Consider the following 19,180-nt stretch of genomic DNA (forward strand, 5'->3'; position numbering starts at 1 on the left):
CACACTCTCCCCTACACCCCAACACCTCAAGCTTTGAGATTTCCCTGCCGGATTTTACATAAGGGAAGAGGCAAGGTATACTATCAACACTGCCTTACCTTAATGGACCTTTTAAGGATCAAAATCACAGAGAGAGCTGGGCTTCCATGGGTGCCTTGGGGTGACAGAATTTCCTTTTCCTGTTGAAATCTAAACCCTTCAACAATAACATGTCTTTTTCAAAATGCTAATTTTGCCTTCCTGGCATGAAAATATAAATCACTAGTACTCTATGCAAAGGGAATTTTTTCTATGCCCCACCATCGAAAGTCTAAAGGTTTACTTATTATTGAATGACTGTGGATTTTGGAGTTTAATGGTTGTACCTAATCACTCCAACCTCATTAGGACATTTAGAATGGTAGAGTAAACCAGCTGGCAGAGCTTCTGTAAGAATTACTTGATATAATATCTGGGAAGAAGTCTGGGTCCCGTTACTCCAGGAAGACATGAACTAAGCCTGGATAAAGTATGCCCCTATTCTGTTGTTACCCAAGTCGTAGGGCCCGTGAAAGGATCTGGAGCCATACCCAGTTGTCAGTTCGTTTCTGGCCCCATCACCAGGCTCCCTGACCCACGGCCTAGTAAGGTATCTAGAAATAAAGATGGCCGTACTAAAGCTTGTGTTCTTTTTTCTTTCAGATATCCATGAGCCTATTTGTTGACCCCTCGGGCATCCACTCAGAGTAAACAAGCCTGCATGGACACAGGTGTCTTCAGAATTAGGCACAAAGTAGCGTTTCCTGGCAAATGTTTAACATTACATCCTTATGTAGAAAGCTCAGATTTTCTTTTTTGCTCTGCAAATCATGTTGCCTCCTTACCAGAGAGACAGCCACAGACAGCCACAGACTTACATGCACTTCCAATTTTAGCACATTCAGCTATAAAGTGATTACTAAAAGAACTGCCTTCTGTAGGAATCTGTGAAAATAAATGAGACATTGTAAGCAATAAGTAGTGAATTCTAGCAGAAAGTTTCTCTAGTCAGAAAAGTCAGGGAATATAATTAAAAATGTGAGAAATCATCCCCTTTAAATACTTTGGATATATACTTAAGAAATGTATTTATGGTAATGATGTCACTTTTTCTAAAGACGTTTTTTTAAATTCTTCCTGAAAGCTTAGATCTACATAAATATATCTTTATGCCGTGGCAAACAACAAAAAAAAACAACAAATTAAAAAAAAAAACAAAAAAAAAAACCTAAAGTGGAATTCTTGTTATTACTTGCATCTAAGGAGAAACTAAACACATTAATGACTTAGGATCCATTTAAATATCCATTCTTATTGCTAATTATTTATTTATTTAATACAAAAATATTCTGCCTTCATTAAAATTTTGAATGCTCAAAGAAATTTAATAGCAATGATTCAAGTTCAGGTAATACTCTCAGATATTTATGTCTGTAATAAAAGGAAATGTTTTTGCCCAACCTGAAAATTGTTTGCCCGTTTAGTCACAGGAATACAATGTTGAACAGATTTATGAACTGCCTAACTACTTTTTCCTGATATTGTCCACTGTTTTGTCTTTAGCTGCCACACTCATTTAAGAAACATTTGCTTATTAGAGACCTTATTAGAAACCACATTTTAACTAAGCCTGGTTGAAATATGAGCTACTTGAAATGCAGATACTTTTTCTCCTTTCTCATAGCAACTAAAGACCTAGTTAAGGGCTGAGCCACTTATACGAGAACACTTTTTTTTTAATTAAGTGTTGATGGTAGAAGTATAGTGAGTTAAAATTCATGGATTGACTATGCTCAGAGGCCATTTATAGCCCAACCATAGGGCCTTTATGAAGATCAGATTATTATAGGATTATTTAAATAAATCCCATATAGAGATTTCTCATTATTTATAATTATTATGTTAAGAGGCTTAAAAATTTTGCCATGCATACTATTTGCCATGAATATATTTCATTTACCATCTGTGTGTATAGTCATTACTATCAAGGCTGTGTGCTTAATACTTCTCTGGGTTGGGCTATTTAGGCTAGCTGTGGTGCGGATGGTAAGGTTTCTATCTCCGTATATATGAGAGCCACGAGAAAGCTCTTAAGCTGAAAGTTATTTCCCTTTTTGGCCTGCAATTCCAGCTGTGATATACATTCATTCCTGACATTCTGATTCTCTTCAATATAATCATGATTAAAGTACAGTGTTCCAGAGAAAGTGATATATTACGACATTAATATACATTCACAACTTCTTCCTAATGTCAGGAGCAGGGTCCTGACAAAGAGCATATGGATTGGTAAGTTTTGATGCCGGGAAATAGAGAAGGCTGTTCTAGAAGTCAATAAATAAACTGACAATACAAAGGGTCAGCCCTGAAGACAGTCCCAGAGTGTCTAGGGACAACTCTGGGACACAAAAGAAGTGAAAGACAGTCCCTGCGTGACCTTAAATTTCAATCTAGGACAAAGTTTGTATACAGATAGACATATTAAGCATTTAACAGTTCAACTGAATAAACATTTACATTATATCATCAATAGAGTAATATATTCTATCTACTCTAGTAAACATTTACTTATTCTAGTAAGTAAATTAAGAATCATGGGAAAACATTTAGAGCAAGCAGATTTGGGGAGAGACCCTCACATTTTTTCAGAGGTAACAGACAAGGTTTTTGGTAATGTGTGCTGTTGACGAAGCTGTTTGTCTGAGGAGAGAAGAGAGAAACTCTTGGCTTAGAGAAGCTGAAAGAAGAACTTGCCTTTTGAGATGTTAGAAAATGAGCTTATATTGTGCCAAACAAAAAAGCACAGGTACAAAATTGATTGCGCCTGAATGATATGACGCACACTACATTCATTTTTCACTGAAATTCAATTTCTAGACTAGAAGAATGTTCCAGGACCAAGCTTTTTGATTGGCCTTTTATGAATCAGCTTCATAGCTTGCCTTTCCTATATACACATTGCCATGCTTTTGTTAATCACCAATGCAGAGGGAGAACAAAACCTCACACAATTTTTACAAACTCATCAAAATTTTCAAAGTTCTTTCGTCGGCCATTGGTATTGTGAACTGGCATAATCATCAGTAAATTTCTCGGAAAATGGGTCTAGCAGATAAACTAACTCCCAGGATGTAAATTAGGCACAAGGATAATATTGGGACAGGGGATCTAGTGTATATGGAGGTACTTGGGGTTTTCTTTCATCTGAAATGACCTAAGCATTGTTCTGACAAATGTTGAGGAGTGCTTCACGATATCCAAAGTTTATCCCAACCTGGTAATTCTGAGATTTTTTCCTACTGGAATGAAAGTAGTCTAGAGTTTCTATTTCTTTGGTGTTGCCCAAGTTTTGGAGGCTCTGAGACTTGGAGATAGGCACTCATTTGTATTAGTAATTTTTAGCTGTAGTAACATGGTTTATTTTTAAAGTATGTAGATCTGAAAATAAAATGATTTGGTCTTGTGCCTTGCATTAGCTCTCCTAGGAATCTTACTATTCATTTGGAAAGAATGTGTCCGTGACAATCAGGACAGTAACAAGTAGGAAAGTTTCTGAACTGGCACTGAGCCCATTTCTCCCCTGGGTGCCAGATACACTCACACCATAAGTTATCAGCAGGGTTCAGTGTGGTTGAAGATGCCCAACTGGAACCTAGGGGCACCATGCAACTTTGAAGACATCTCTTCATCTCAAGGCTTTTCCTAGAGTCAGACAGATGTAAACCTATTTGAATTACTCTGAACATGCTCTTCAACACTAAGGTTAGCACTAAAACATAAACAAACTTGAGACCTCTTTCTTTCCACTTGGATTTGTCTTCTGTCTGTCTGTCATACAGAATGATAATGGGACTAAGCGTTGCTTCCAATTAACAATCTCGGCTCGTGCCCCATTGTAGTGTAGATGTTGAGGAAATTTTGCCTTCACTTGTTGATGTGAGCTTTTGTCTATTAGCTTTTATCGGTTCCTGCATGTGAGGTGATTTCTGTGCTGTGATCAGGCGTTGAGTAAATCCCCCCTTTGGTCTCATTCTCTGGAGCAGGAGAGATATGAGCTGATGCTGCTTTTCTGTTCCCCCTTTGGTCTCATTTTCTGGAGCAGGGGAGATATGGGATGTGGCTGTTTTTCTGTGTGGTCTCGTTTTCTCGAGTAGGGGAGATATGAGATGATGTTTGTTGTTCTGTCTGTGTTTTGAGGTGATGGTTCGCTTAGGGTTAAAGAAATTCTTGATCAGGGGTTGAGAGAATTTCCTCTTTGTTCTGTCTGGTTCACCCACCTCAGCAGATAAAGAAGTAGCTAAGTTATATCAGGACGACGTGACAGGCACGTTGCCAGGCTTTGGAAGACCTTGGACTGATGGTCCCAAACAAGAACAGTAGATATTACTTGTCCGGATGATCTAACCCTTCAGCCGGATAAATAATTTATATATATATATATATATATATATTTTAATCATTGACTGTCGGACTATCCCGGAACTGGCCATTCCCGGAGAGGGAGGCAGGAACAAGAAACTTGGCTCTAAGGTACGTCTGAGAAAATGTATAAGACAGACCTCAGTTGGCAGTGTAATTTTTATTATTATTTCGTCATTTGGTCATTTGTCATTGGTGATTTCTCATCATTCTAACATTTTGAAGACTTCCAGCAACATGCAGCTTGCAACACCAGAGAATGTCCTGACTTCCAGCAGCGAACCTGGTGAGGTCTGGCTGCTTCCCGGACTCTCCATGGTTAGCCTTCTTGAGAACTTGTTAACATCTAGAAAACTAAACTTGTGTGCAGCTTGCAGCTTACAGCATCAGATCAGAAGACGTCTTAACTTCTAATAACAACAACAACGACAATAGCAAAAACATTCTTGAAAATTTATATGCCACTTGCAGCTTATAGCATCAGTAGACACCTTGACTTCTAACAACAATAACAACAACAACAACGCCAACAGCAGCAGCATTCTTGGGAACCAGCCAGCAGCAGTGTGGGAGACGCCTGTTTCTCTCAGCCACAGACCTGGCAAGGTTTTAATTTATGACTTTTCCAGTGCTGTTCCCCACCCCGGTTTGGTGAGCTTTTGGCATCTACTGTAACATTTACTATCCTATAGAGCTTATTACTGCTTTTGGATACTCCTTACTGATGTTATTTGTGTATTTAACCAAGTGATTTTTGATCAATAGTAAACATGTGTTGGCATCTCTTAAACTTATGTGTATGTGTACTCCTTTGACATGACATTGTTATCAATGTATATAGTTTAGTCTTAACCACCTTTACTTTCTGTCATTAACATATTCTATTAACTGCCTTTGTCTTTTGCTATTACACATTGCTAATTAAATTGATTAGATATTGCTAAATAAATGAATTAGCTCTACTCTAGTGTGTGTCCCTTTTCCTTCTTTTCCCCACTCCTCATTACACCCATCTTATCAATTCCGATGCAAATCACAGCAGCCTCTTGAAACACTGCTGAGCAATCCACGTTCAACTGTGACCCGAATTCTAAAAGTGAAAAATAAAGGCGACGTTTCCAAATACCTTACCGAAAAGTGTTTTCACAGGTAGGACAGTCCAATTTCAGCAACTCTTAAGGATGTGGCATTTCAGTTATTTATTTTCCTATTCTTCCTTCCTTTCTTCTTCCTTGTACTGGTTTGTAAATTCCTGTGATCCTGAACACTTATAATCATTGCTGATAGTAAAAGCATCGAATTATTATTCATTTAGATGAGGAAAATATGTTTCTTTTCCTCAAGGGGCTTATAAATGAATTAAAACAGGCGTTAGGGACCAACAGCCTATGAGTCATATTTTGGACCACCACCTGTTTTTGTGTGGCCTGTGAGCTCTGGATGATTTTACATTTAAAATCCAGAGTCTGTGAGCTCTGGATGATTTTACATTTCAAATGAAAAGTATTATTTCGTGACATGTGAAAAATTATATGAAATTCAATTTCAGTGTCCATAAATAAAGTTTTATTGGAACGCAGACACACACATTTGTTCATGCATCATCTATGGCTGCTTTTATACCACAATAGAGTTAAGTAGTAAATACCAAGGTCACCTGGCCTGCAAAACTGAAAATATTTTCTATCTGGCCCTTTACGGGAAGTTTGCTGACCCTTGAATTACAATATAAAATAGGAAGTTCTAGAACACAGACATGACGTAAGTGCCACTCTGAAGGGGACGTGAGTAATTGCCTGGGGCCATTACATTTCCACAATCAATTATTAGTGCTTAAAATTTGAAAATGTCTCATATTTTTGGAGGTTTTTTTTTTCCCTCATCAATAGTATTTAACCATCACAACTAACGCAAGTTAAGGTGATCCCACAATTACAATGAGTCAGAAGGAAATAGCTCTTCCCACAGTGAATGAAGCTTAATTAAAAAAAAACTGAATCCACAGGAGAGGGAAAAAATTGCCTTATATCTAAAATCTTCTCCTAAATTTCAGTAAATTAATATGCATTGCTAATAGAATTCAAGAAGAATTTTCCACTCTCCCTAGCAGAGCCTTGAAAGTTTTGTGGCTGAAGAAGTGTCTTAGCCTAGAGTTTCACATATGAAAGGATGAGCAGGGAGGAAATAGTTCTGCAAGACTGTCCCACATAGCTGACTTCTAAATTCTCAGTCTCTTCTCCTCTGCCTACCTAGCCATTTTGGGTTCAATTGTGCCTTATCTTTGAGTTTGAGGAGACTTACAGTGCTTAATTCTATTGCGTGTTGTTTGTTTAACAGGTTCTGATCATCCTTTAGCTGGGTGCTTGCTTTTGATGACATTATCCATGTTCCACTTGTTTGGAAAATTTCTGAGTGTCCTGTCTACTGGTTAATGTCTCAAAGAGGAACAAATGGGTGAGAGAGGGAAGAAAGGACTAGGATGATCTGGATTCTTCATTATCTCCTTTCAAATTATGCCTTTAAAAACCATACTCAACTATTAAATTATTCCCTAGAATTAAATAAAAAGCAAGAACTCACTCATGTATAGCATATGCATACCTATTCTCGTTTTACATCTCACAAAACCAAGTCTCAGAAAGGTTAATGAATTACCCAAGTTTATAGAGTTTGGGAAATGGCAAAATTGGAATTTCTACCATTGGATTGAAATTTGGGGCACCTTATACTATATCACAGCCACCGCACTGTTGTAAAATATAAGCTGCAAGTCTAGATGTAGCTGTCTCTGTTAGATATAATTTAAATATGTTAACAGCACACTTTATCTCTGCAAGGAAATTGCCACGGCCCATGCTATGCCCTGTGTTACCCAACCCAGGGCTCTTTGGAAGGTCCTGAAGCCCTACATCTGACAACTTCCGCTCTTAAGCTAACATTGTCTGGAGAGACTCATAGTTACCTCAAAGGTCGAGTGATAACTTTCTTTTAAAGCAAGATAGAGTAGATGACCCTCAGAAGAATGAAGACAAAGCCTTCCTAGGTGTGGCCCTCCAGCTAACTCAGTGCAGACTTGACCAGCTGTGTGACACAGGGAGGAGATACTGGCATGGGAAACCAGTCCTAAATCAGAAGTAGAAAAATCACCTCACTTAAACTGAATTTGGTAATGCTCACAATCAGGTGGGAAGGTGTGACATAAGTCCAAATACAGAGGATGCCAAAAAGCTTTACACACATTTTAAGAAAGGAAAACTATTACAATTATAATACTCAATATATACCAATAATTAAAGATGAATACAAGTCATGTTAGACTTCTGTAGTTACAAGAGGTGCTCAAAGTGGTTCCCATCAGCGTCCAGACACTTCTGATTACGGTGAACTACTGCTTGAGCAACATTGACCAAAGTGTTCACTTGTAATACATTTTTTTGGCAACCCCAGTATTTATGGAGGGCCTTCTACAAGCCCTCTTTCTGGAGGATCTGAGGCTCCTCTTGGAGATTCAAGTATAATTAGGGAGACAGGGCATATTGTATATTACGTAACGGTTCACTCATTAAACAAAATGGTGCCCCTTGTAAAGATTCTAAACTTGGGCAATTCTGTTGAGTTACAGATGGCAATAGTTTATTACACAATAGTAGCTGTGAGCTCAGGAATTGAAATGAGGCATTTTCCATCCATGTCAAAAAGCAGCATGGAGGTTAATCAAGGGGTCAGCTGACTCTGTTTGAATTCCTTATTCATCACTTTCCACCTGTGTGATATTGGGCAATTCGTGTAACCAGTCTGTGACTCAGCAGCAAAATACCTAACAATACCTAATTTGTGGGGGTTAAATAAATTATTACTTATAAGGCACATTTAGGGTGTTTGGTACATAGTGGAAATTTCATAAAAAATAACTATGACATATACATTAATGAACCGGAACAGAGCTCAACGTTTCTTTAGGGATCCAATGGGTTTACTATTATACTTGCACTTGTATTTGCTAGATTTATGCTGAAATGAAAAATTATAATGTACGTTATCATGGCAAGATGTGCTATGATCATTGGTGTAATCAGAAAAAAAGATAAAAGTAGTATTTATGATTACACAGCGTTTATACTTATATACTTCTATGTGCCAGGAACTACGCTAAGCTATTTTATATAAATGTCATTTACTTAATCCATACAAAAACCCTAGGAGATAGGTAAGCACTATTATCCCCATGTTACATATGCAAGAATGCAGGCACAGAGAAACTGAGAGAGAAGAACAACTATGCTGTTTGAATTGCTTTTTGTCTGTGTTGATGGTAACTATGAACCCCTGGCCTTCCATTGCATCTCATTTTTTATATGTTTATAATCTATTAGTTTAATTTTTAAGCAAAGTTTCATCTATGTTATTTATAGTAAGATTTTGCTGATTGTGTCTTCCATGGAGGGTCATTTTGGAGGTAGGGCCGTGATGGAGGAACGGACCATAGTGGTTAAGTGGTTTCTGGGCATCTGTAAGAGATGGGCTAGAGAACTGGCAAAGCCAACACACACGACAATTGCTCACAGTAGAAATAAGTTTGAAATAATATTACATTATTTAATGTGACCAGATTAAGATGCTTGAATATAGGTACTTAGTCAATTGTTTCATGGGGGGATCCTAATGGTGAAAACTCATCTAGCAAAGAAAGTATCACAAGAAACTTTTCATGGAAGGTACTGATGGTGACGTCATGATTTCTAATTACTCTCTGAAATGACTCTGTAGGTCTTTACAGAATATGCTTCTGCTTGAAATCTGTTGAATTTATTTTCATTTTGTAAACAGCAACCTTTGAAAGGAACATAGCCAGTGCTATTACCAGCCACCAAGCTTGAATTAAACCAATTACTCAAATCATGATGGATTTGAATTAGTTTTTTTTGTATTTATGAAAACAGGCTTGTAGAATTGTATTTTCTTTCCCCATCATTTATCAGTAAGAGGAAAGCTCAAGTATTTTAAAATAATAGTAGAATTCCCTATGATTGGTTTACAGGCAACATTGAACTATTTTGGTACTCAAATGGACTGTGGAAAATACTTCTGGATGTTTTCAATTTTAAAAGTAGGATTGTGTATGGAAGTTGTTATTGTGCCTCCTCCACAACAGACCTGATGCTCTCTTGCCTCCAGAGAGTGGCAAGCATACACGTTAGAAGTGGGTAGGCGTTCCCACAAAGGCAAAGATGCCTCACCACGTCTCACTATGCTTCAGAGCCTTCTGACTCTGCAGGCAAATAGTAATGTAGAGCTATCCATTCCTTCTGTTTTTGAGAGAAGCAGTTTATAAGGCTATACTGCAAAATACTTTTCTGAAAAACATACAAGAAAACTCAAGAAATCTCTCTTGTCCTTCACATAAAGATTTCCTTCTAATTTTTCTCCTCACATGCTGGTGGAACCATTTTACCCTGGAAAAGTGGAATTCTTGAAGGACTTGCCTCCCTCCAGTTATCCTGATGGAGATGGTGAGTGTTCATCCAAGCATGGGAAGACAGTGGTGGTTTTTTTCTTGTGGGTATATGATAGAAGTAGAATTACAGAATTTTAGGTCTAGTTATAAACTCCTTAATTTAATAGCAGGGGAAAGTGGGACCCAAGAGATAGCTTGCTTAGGATAACTTTGTCCCACAGCCACTGTTTAAGAATGCAGATCTTTAGGGTCTTTGCACTAATTTGCTTCCCACAGGTCATGACCCTAAGGGGAGGGCCCAGGAATCTTCAGGTCTCTTTTCTCAAGCCTCTTTTCTCAGTAGTAATTACATTGTTCTGAATGAATTATCATGTCCAAAATTATATAAGATTTCCTCCAAACTGAAGCTTGTTTGAATTCTGCTTGTAAGCTATAGCCTGAGACATAAAAATATTCTCCCTGAAATAAAGGAAGTAAATATTCTTAAAGTAGCAAAACATTGGTGTCTTCTTTATTGATCCCTCCTACACTCCTACAGTAAAACATCACTAAGATGAAGCATGGAGCTCGTTTTTGGTTCCAAGCTATTTAGAGCACAGTTTTGAGAAATGATTTTATAAGATAAAACATGACCATGAAAAATATTGATGGAAATTTCTTCTTTAAATCAAGTTGCAATATTTTTTGTGGACTTATAAGTTAGAGAGTCTATTCCCCCGCCAACCCTTGGCCCGAGTGCTACACTCGGTTTGGAGCCACTTGTAATGCAATATTTTAACTCAAGAGCAAATTCAACTAAATACAAGAGGTGAGGGCAAGTTGTAAAGGACCAAGGGAACTCGCTGCTCAGTAGTGGTCCTGCCACACAGTGGCCACTTCAAGACCCGGGTTAACCTCAAAATCCTTATGTCCACGTGGGAAGGTGAATGAGCCAATCCCTCTCAAGAACAATGACTTCAGGTGCGAGGCTGTGTTTTTTCCTTTAATGTGTTGTGTTTATTTGCTTTTTGGTTGCTCTGAGGAGCTTTTCGCCTACGCACTCAGGAAGGCATCAAACTTATGGTCTCCTCAGAGGACAGAAAAGAAGCAAAACCATTCAACGATGTTTATGCCGTAGTCTAAATGAATACTTCTACCTGATTAGAAATGTTGCTGCTCTTTGAAAAATCCGATTCTATATGCATCTAAGAAAGGGGTTGTTGGTCGAGGTCAGGGTAATTACCAAAACAATTTCAGAGACACTGTCACGTTAGAAAAAAACAAAAACAAAAACAAAACAGTATAACAATTAAAGATGGCACAGGAGAATAAGAAAAACAAAAATAATCTGTGATGAACCAAAGAATTATTTTTGAAATGTTGCTAGAGGTCAGAATTATGAAAAGCGGGCACTGAAATAACTTTTCTCTAAGGATTTCAAACCCAAGAAGTGGTTGGCTGCCTCACTGCGGAGATCCAGCTCACTGCCTTCCACCCACCTCTCAGACCCACCCAAGCCATTCTCTTCCCTCCATCTGCTGGAACAAGACGTTTCTGCTGGACCAGAGGGATAAAACTCAAACTCCAGATTTGATGCAGTCTCTTGCAGTGTCCGCCCACATCCACCTTCCCTGCTCCCTGAGAAATTAATGTCATTGTTTTTCCAGAGGCTCCTATCAAATTTCGAGTTATTTTGAAACACTGCGTGTCTATTTATCTTCGGCCCTGCAGAAGAGTGAGAGGTGGGCAAAAATATATTAACTGTGGTCTCTGTGTTCCTGAGCAAATCGCTTCACCTTCCCAAACCTTGTCTATGTAGCTATAAAATTGGGAGCATAATATTATGTATCCTGGGACGGTATGGCCCCTGTGAGGTCCTGGATGTGATACCTGGTTGGAGCCAGGATGTGGACGTGTTGGACCGTGACCGCCCATTATGAAAGATCTGAGGAGTACTGGGATTGTGTTGGAAGGGTAACATGCTAAAGAGACTGTCTTGTGCCAAGCTAGGAAGGAGACAAGATATGATTCACAAGGGACCCAGTAGATCAGAGGCTAAAGAAACAAAATGAACCCAGGCATCAAAATCTAAGCTGAGACTAGAAGCAAAGGGAGACAAGGAGGTTTAAGCAGGAGATTCAACCAAAGTCAGTGGAACTGGAGCAAGGACTGGGTGGAAGGCAGTCCTGGTGCAGGAGACAGCTCCAAGGTGCTGAGATGAGGGACAGTGTGTGCCAAAGGAAGGGTCCGATGGGGGCATCATCCATGGGGAGTCACTATGTAAAAGGTGAAACTCTAGTTAAATGTAGTGGTAGACTATGTCACTGTTCAGCAGTATTCCATGTTCCTTCCTAGGAAGAATTATACTTCTCAGCCTAGTAAATTCAGATGTGGCCATGAGATTTGCTTTTTTCCAAATGCATTTTAAGCCATCTAGTAGAGCTTAAGAGCTAGCACATGCGTTTCCATGCTCTCTTTTCCCTCAACCACCGTATCTGGTAGAGACTGGCCCCTATGTCTGGGTCTTGGGATGAGGATAATAATGACATTGCATTAGGACTCCCAAATGGCCCTTCATGAATAATAGCAAGAAATAAATGTTTGTTATTTTCTGCCTCTGAATTTCTCTTGTACTCTAACAGTAGTATCTAGCCTACCTTGACTGATGATACAAATGAAGATAACGGGTTGGAAGCTATTAATTAATGGTTATGCCTGGTTAGACTTATTTTAATATGACAGGCAAAGGAAGACAATTATGAAAAAAATATGACTATCATGTTTATTTAGGATGATTTGTAACAGAGAATGAAATCTGTGGGTAAATTTGTTATCTCTGCTAATATCATAGCCAGTCAAGTGAAAAATTAATTAATAGGAGACCTAGCCTCCTTTATTCTCGACTATATTATAGTCCAATCACAAAGTCAGAACACACACACACACACACACACACACACACACTTTCACTGGATAAAAACATGTAAAGGGTCCAATTCTTGCCATTTTAAGAGTTCTAAGTCTAATGAGACCGAAGGTACAAGGTTGCTGAGTTTTGTTATTGTGATTGTGTTGTGATTCTAATTCTCACTTGTCAGCATCATCGTTTTACTGTTGTTTTTGTGGTGTGAGATATTAAGAAGATACAAAAAGAGTGGTTGTTAATTGGAGTTGCAAAAATAAGTTTTGTTGTTCTTCTTTGTCATATTTAGTTTCCTGAGCCAGGTAGCCTTTTGACTGGACAATACATGAAGGGAAAAATTTATTATTTTAAAAGATGGCTTAAGAAAAGTGGTATTTTTTTGGGGGGGGTACAGGACTATAGAATGAGAAAGATTTTGAAAAACAAACATCTGCAAAGGACTATAGACAGGTATGGACTATACAGACAAGGTATGGAGCCCATTCCTACAGGAAAATCGAGACGGAGCCTCAGGAGCTAGGAAGAGCTGATCTCAGATCCTAGAGGCTAATTCTCGAAGCCAAGACGAGCTAGGTGGTGACTGTCAGTGATGAATGATCCATTCTGCCATCCTGACTTGGCCTAGGAACGCGGGCATGTGCAGCGAACGAAAGAGAGATTTTTCTTCATCCTTTTCCCATTTGTAAACATAGCTTTTCTTGGCTTACACATCAGTAATCCATAGTCCACTGAATATTGTATTGGCATTTGACCCAAGCCCTTAACCATATTCATACTATGCAACACCAATTGCAGGGCTATTGGAAACACTAAATGTTCATTTTTCTCAATTGATCCCACATTCACTTTCGAATTAAGAAAAAACGTCAAGAACAAAAGCAAGGACCCTTTCTGAAAGTAATGCTGAAGGGCATTCTCCTGAAGATGGAAGCAAATGAAAATGAGACCTGGCTAATATCTGTTTTGGCTTGGGCTATTTTCAAGGTGCTACTCTTGAGCATTTTAGATGAAGAGTTGCCTTTTTCACAAGCTCTTTGAAAAAATTTCCTGAATTGTATTCAGTTCCTACTAATTTACCCGGCAGCGTTTCCACCTTTGTGTTAGTAATACTATACACTGAACATATTGAAGCATATGTTGTTATATTTGTTTATGTATAATTGCTGCAAAATAAAGTCTATAAAAGACATAGGCTGTTTTAAATTAAATATGGTATCTAGGGCTTTAGCTAAACAACCATCCTAAAAAGATTTTATTCTTCAAATATTTAAAGCAAGTACATCCAGCCTTTTGTAGATCAACAATTGGAAAATTCATTGAATACATAATAAAAGTGAGAGGCTGCTACTACTAGCGACATGTAATCTACTTCATAGCTTTCTTCAAACATTTCTGAAATTTAATGGGGTATAAATACATACACAGAAATAAATGAACAAATGATTAAATAGAAGTTAGCTCCATAAATGAATAAATAGAAAAACACGTAAAAACAGATGACATTTGCATAATATGGGAAAACCAGAGCAATGGTTTAGATTTTATTGTATTGCATGTGATTACAAGAAATCACATTTTAATTGCATACAAGATGTTTGAGAAAGACCGAGAAGGATTAGCCTTACTCACATGCAGAATAAACCGCAGCCCTTGAGGGGAGATTCTGGGTGTTTTAGGAAGCCCCTGTCCTCCAACTCATTTGCTGCTAGTACCAAGGATGCCATTGTAAGAGATTCATTGCGTGGATTTCAGGCAAGGTTTTTGTTTATTTTTTAATGGTTTGCTTGTACTACACTGACAGTTTTTGCGAAGTGAAATTGCACAGAGTGAAACAATATGCACATGGTTAAACAATCAAATTGCTTAGAAGGGTTTATGATGAAAAGTAGTGCCTGTGCACTGCCCTCATCTTTCAGTCTAACCCCCAGGAAGAATGAAATTTTAACAGTTGCTCTTTTGAGTTTTCTTCTTATTTTCTTATTATCAGGTTGGTGCAAAAGTAATTGTGGTTTTTGCAATTATTTTTAACCTTTTCAACTGCAATTACTTTTGCACCAATCTAATAACAAGTTGATCTCACACTTGCCTATTTCATTAATGCTGACATTCTCTATTCTGTTCCTGCTATCATAAGTGATAAATTCGCCCAATCTTCACCGCCACCCCTCCCAAGAGTTACATCAGGGTTCCAGGTGACTGAATTACTTCTACAATCGTGGGAGGCACTGGGCTCACTCATTTGTCCCCAGGCCTTCCACTGTTCTCCTATTTCCAGCCCACTTCTTATCCTGACCTTAGTCTTCCCTGCCGAGCAGGCACCCCCTTGCTAGCTGTCACCCCTTCGTAGCTGCCGCCCCCTCTGCAGGTTTTCTAAGCTCTGCTTCACCGTTCAGCATGCCTCCATCCTCTTTCCTCTCCCAGAATTAGAACACGCTTCTGTCTGCCTCTTGTTCAATCCTGTTGTCTTTATCATTCCGGGTGTTTATTCTGGTCATTATTTACTATCACTTTAATGGGTGGTAAGAAGGGGGAAAAGAAAGAGAGGAAGAGGAGATGCACGTATTTTGAATGGGAATTTCAGACAGAGGTTTTTAAAGCAGAGTACATGGCTTTTCTAATGAGGGGTCCACGGATTTAATCAGTTCTTCCAAGAGGTCTGTGATACCCCAAATTTTAAGCTTAAGTTTCTTCCCTCACAGCGTTAAAATACCTGATATGGCCAAACAGTCAAGGAGAAAAAAAAACATTTACCTATATCATTTTCAAAGTGGAGACCTGACATGCCCTGTATCACTAATCATGTAGGTTTCTTATTCAAAGTCCCGGTTCTTGGCCTTATTGAATTAAATGAGTTGGGCCTGGGCCCCTCAAACCTGCATGCTTAACAGGCTCCTGAGGTAATTTAATATTATATGTAACAGAAATACAGATGATTTTATAATATTCTCACACTTACTACATATAAATATGTAACATATATTATGTACAGGCAAAATTATAGATGGTTGGCTTCTTACCAGTTTGGAACGTAGAATTGGAAGAGAACGATGTACCCTTAATATCTATCTGCCTTTTCAATATGCTATGTACCTGGAACTTTCGGTTGGTCCCTTTGAAACACTGAGATATTTGTAAAGTTAAATACTCTTTAAAGCAGCAACTTGATAGTATCATCTATGAGATGTAGCATCGAGTCAGCCGGAACTTACATTCAATGACCATGTATTATTGTAACTTCCGTTTATTACCATTGCCTCAGCCTCCTTTCCACCATTTCCATCAGTTTAAATATCAGAAATTGAGGTTGGTTTTCATAATTATTTTTAAAAAAGGATTTTAAAACTACTTCATATGATTATTTTTCTCCTCTTGGTGTTTCCAAACTGATTTTTCAGTGGCAAGATTTTAAGTTTTAGAATTTTGTCAGATATAAACGTCGGGCTAATAGGTCAGTAATTCTCGGGTACATTCTGTGTTATTTTCTAAATCATCTTAATGTTCTAAGCTGCTTAATCTTCTAACTGTCCATGCAGGACAGTTTCCCTTCTAAAATGCAGCTGTTGAACAGCAAGTAAGAATAGTACTAGGTGGCCGAATAGCTCAGTTAGAGTGCCAGCTCTGAACAACAGGGTTGCCGGTTCAATTCCCACATGGGATGGTGGGCTGTGCCCCCTGCAACTATGATTGAAAACTGGAACTGGAGTTGGAGCTGAGCTGTGCCCTCCACAACTACATTGAAGGACAATGACTTGACTTGGAGCTGATGGGCCCTGGAAACACACTGTTCCCCAATATTCCCTAATAAAAAATTTTTTTTAATTATTAAAAAAAAAAAGAATAGTGCCAAAATGATAGCATAAAAAATTGGAGGGATGATTTGTATAAAACTAACTGGTACTTAATATGGTATTTTAAAGGCATTAAGTATTTCAAAGTCATTAAAAATTGTTGTTGTTGTTGTTGTACAAATCATTTTAAAAGAATTAACTTACCAGGATGTTAACTCCTCAGTATGAATTTCCTTTGAACAGTAACTAATCCATAGTGATGTTCTTATTAAAAAATTTCAAACCATAATTAGAAGTAATAACTAAAATTTTGTAAATATTGTTTCTAAATAGGACTATTGCAGGACAATTTGTGAAGTTGCTCCTTCTTAGGATGGGACATCAGCTTTTTCATGAGCATGATGCATTTCCTTCCCACAGGCTTTATTATTTCTGACTTAACAAAGGAAGGAAAGAACAAACTTGTTAATTTTGAAGGGCGATTTGTAATCCTCACAAGTATAACATTCTATCAGTGTTTTCTTTTTTTCAAATACATTTTTACTGAGTTGCAACATTGTTTGTTCCTCATTTTCATTTCAAATATGTCTCTGTTCCAGATTTATCAGCTACTAATTGAGCATTCAACATATCACAGATGTGTTGTGTACAGAAATGCATTCAAGAAAAAGAATTAAACCAGGAGGCTGCTAATTTTCAGCTGGACTTTAACCAGCTTGCTTTTAATAATGCTCCAATATAGATCCTAATTTACAGGTCTGGTGTGAATATTATTAAACCTTCCCCACTGTACCCTTACACGTTTTTTTCCCTACAGGTTCACTGACCTGTGAAGATAGCTGGGTGGATAAACATACTTAGCCCTGGCAAATCAAGGATATTGGAAATCAAGCTAATCTTGATTTAAAAAAAACACAAAACACTTTATATTACGTGATATTTTTTAAATTAAGTAGACAGAAAAAAAACACACACAAAAACTGACTTCCACTTCTTTTTTATGAATTAAAAGTGGTGGAGTCGTTAAGGTATATTCTAGCCTGCCTGTTTTGCCACTCTTAATTTCACATTTGTTGGTAATTACATGAGTTACACGTGGCTTTAGCCTCGGATGGCAAACGAGAGATTATAAAGGGAGAAAGCACCAAGAGGGCAGCAAGGGAGAGGGGTCTAAGGGCTGAGATATCAGTTCCTGCCATTCCACCTTACCCTGTGTGTTCTTTTATCTGGACTTTCCTTGAAGAGTGTGGTCAGACATGTCCAATGTTGCCACAAAGAGCCAGAAAGACAAATGCTGAAGGGATTTTTCTTTTCTAGCTTGGGACAAGTAGAAGCCACAGATGACCTTGTGAAGTCAGGTCGTCTAGAGAGCTGGAGACATAATTCTGATGTCTACTGGGTGAGCAGTAAAGGGGACGTAAGGATGTAGGAAATAGCAGATGTGGGCTAGTCAAGAAGTCTAGCAGCCATTGCTAGAAGTTGAGCTCCTCTGGGCCTTTACCGGGGAGCCTCCTAGAGTGGTGCAGTACACAACCTGAACAACTTAGCAGGGAGCTAGGACTCACATTTTTTATTCTTTGCAACACCTAATACAGAAGATATCTGACTCTTGACGAATGAACTTAATACATGTTTCTTGAGTACATGAAAGAAAAAGACTACACAAAGTAAGGGAGGAAAGATTTTTACAAAGAATCTAGGGATGCAAAGGAAAAGAAAATTATGTTTATAGTTTGAAGATTATACCAAGAATCGATTCAATTATATCTTGCGAATTAGGCAGAATCGGAAACGAACACGATGATAATAAGAACACAGCTTTGGACGGGTGTAAATCTTGATGACTCATGAAGCCTTTTTCATACTCATTGTCTATTTCTTTACGAAACAGTGCAGCATAGGACATTTAGGAAAGAATTGTAACATAAAGAACATAAAAGGGGAGACTTGCAATTAGAATGTAGGAAAGGTCCTAAAATAGATTCCTAACAATATTAAATCATGATGTTGTGTGGTTAAAAAGAAAGGCTGAATTAACACCCAGCAATAACCCTGGGATCAGAATGGATAAAGGAAGCAGAGCAGATATACCTGTGAAATCATCTTATTTCATCACAATTCCACATTTATCTGAGTTTCATATAGCTCTGTGTGGCATTCTCGGCTCCCTACTTAAAGCTGGACCAGAAAGTAGAAATTTGGGGAAGAATTCAGAGAAGAGCTCTAAAGATTTATTACATACGAAAGAAATAGGGCCTACTCTGAAATAGTCAAAGAACTATACTTGGGTAAATCCTTACTCATTGTTTTAGAATTCACAATGATTTACATAATGGAGCCGCCTGGGGGAAGGGCTGACTCCAATAATTCCAGTTATAATTATCTTATAAAAAGAAATATCCAAACTTGGCTGCAAGATCTCGGTAGCAGCAGATCTCCATCCAATGTGATTTGGTTTACTTAGTTCAGCTTCCTTGAGGGAAGGGCATTCTAACAAGATTTTGTGGTGGTTAATGATTGACTTTTTGCAGTGAAGGTAGAAGGAAAAGAAAAAAAAATGCTTATTTAGACTAAGTAAGCAAGGGAGGAGTTAGTTTA

Source organism: Rhinolophus ferrumequinum, chromosome 7 (assembly GCF_004115265.2).
Source record: "Rhinolophus ferrumequinum isolate MPI-CBG mRhiFer1 chromosome 7, mRhiFer1_v1.p, whole genome shotgun sequence".
NCBI lineage: Eukaryota > Metazoa > Chordata > Mammalia > Chiroptera > Rhinolophidae > Rhinolophus > Rhinolophus ferrumequinum.